The sequence below is a fragment of the Triticum dicoccoides genome, unplaced genomic scaffold (assembly GCF_002162155.2).
Source record: "Triticum dicoccoides isolate Atlit2015 ecotype Zavitan unplaced genomic scaffold, WEW_v2.0 scaffold43046, whole genome shotgun sequence".
NCBI lineage: Eukaryota > Viridiplantae > Streptophyta > Magnoliopsida > Poales > Poaceae > Triticum > Triticum dicoccoides.
The window spans coordinates 1-1,288 of record NW_021271829.1 but is presented as its reverse complement, the minus strand read 5'-3'; the positions used below and the strand labels follow the sequence as shown (position 1 = coordinate 1,288).

Below are 1,288 nucleotides of genomic sequence, written 5' to 3'. Positions count from 1 at the left end.
AGCACCGGATCCCATCAGAACTCCGAAGTTAAGCGTGCTTGGGCGAGAGTAGTACTAGGATGGGTGACCTCCTGGGAAGTCCTCGTGTTGCATTCCCTTTTTAATTTTTTTCGCGCCGCTTGCAAAACAAAACGCACGTGTAAGTAATATATTTACCGTGTTTTATTATTTTGCACGAGTGCGGTAAGTCATAGCTGGGTGCTCACGATTCACGGGTCCAGCGTCGGCGTTGTGGCGCGGCGAGCGTGCACTGGTGCGGTTGAGAGGGAGGGGTGGAAACCGCGTTAAACTCGTCTCCGTAGTTGAGAGGGAGCGGCCAAAGCAATGTACAATCGTCTTTGTAGTGGAGCTGGGAGGGGCAAGGATAAGGGACGAAGACCGGGGTAACATGTCGGATGCGATCATACCAGCACTAAAGCACCGGATCCCATCAGTACTCCGAAGTTAAGCGTGCTTGGGCGAGAGTAGTACTAGGATGGGTGACCTCCTGGGAAGTCCTCGTGTTGCATTCCCTTTTTAATTTTTTTCGCGCCGCATGCAAAACAAAACGCACGTGTAAGTAATATATTTACCGTGTTTTATTATTTTGCACGAGTGCGGTAAGTCATAGCTGGGTGCTCACGATTCACGGGTCCAGCGTCGGCGTTGTGGCGCGGCGAGCGTGCACTGGTGCGGTTGAGAGGGAGGGGTGAAAACCGCGTTAAACTCGTCTCCGTAGTTGAGAGGGAGCGGCCAAAGCAATGTACAATCGTCTTTGTAGTGGAGCTGGGAGGGGCAAGGATAAGGGACGAAGACCGGGGTAACATGTCGGATGCGATCATACCAGCACTAAAGCACCGGATCCCATCAGAACTCCGAAGTTAAGCGTGCTTGGGCGAGAAAAGTACTAGGATGGGTGACCTCCTGGGAAGTCCTCGTGTTGCATTCCCTTTTTAATTTTTTTCGCGCCGCTTGCAAAACAAAACGCACGTGTAAGTAATATATTTACCGTGTTTTATTATTTTGCACGAGTGCGGTAAGTCATAGCTGGGTGCTCACGATTCACGGGTCCAGCGTCGGCGTTGTGGCGCGGCAAGCGTGCACTGGTGCGGTTGAGAGGGAGGGGTGGAAACCGCGTTAAACTCGTCTCCGTAGTTGAGAGGGAGCGGCCAAAGCAATGTACAATCGTCTTTGTAGTGGAGCTGGGAGGGGCAAGGATAAGGGACGAAGACCGGGGTAACATGTCGGATGCGATCATACCAGCACTAAAGCACCGGATCCCATCAGAACTCCGAAGTTAAGCGTGCTT

The 1,288-nt window shown here is 52.2% G+C and overlaps 2 non-coding genes and 1 pseudogene across 2 annotated transcripts; all 3 read left to right on the top strand.

Moving 5' to 3' along the window:
• LOC119346539 lies at window positions 1-96 on the top strand (annotated as a pseudogene; the record flags this gene model as incomplete).
• Window positions 97-393: 297 nt separating this feature from the next.
• Window positions 394-512, top strand: LOC119346538. The gene has a single exon (XR_005167774.1). It is a non-coding gene; the product is annotated as a 5S ribosomal RNA (ribosomal RNA).
• Window positions 513-809: 297 nt separating this feature from the next.
• On the top strand, window positions 810-928 carry LOC119346537. Its single transcript, XR_005167773.1, has one exon. It is a non-coding gene; the product is annotated as a 5S ribosomal RNA (ribosomal RNA).
• Window positions 929-1,288: the final 360 nt, after the last annotated feature.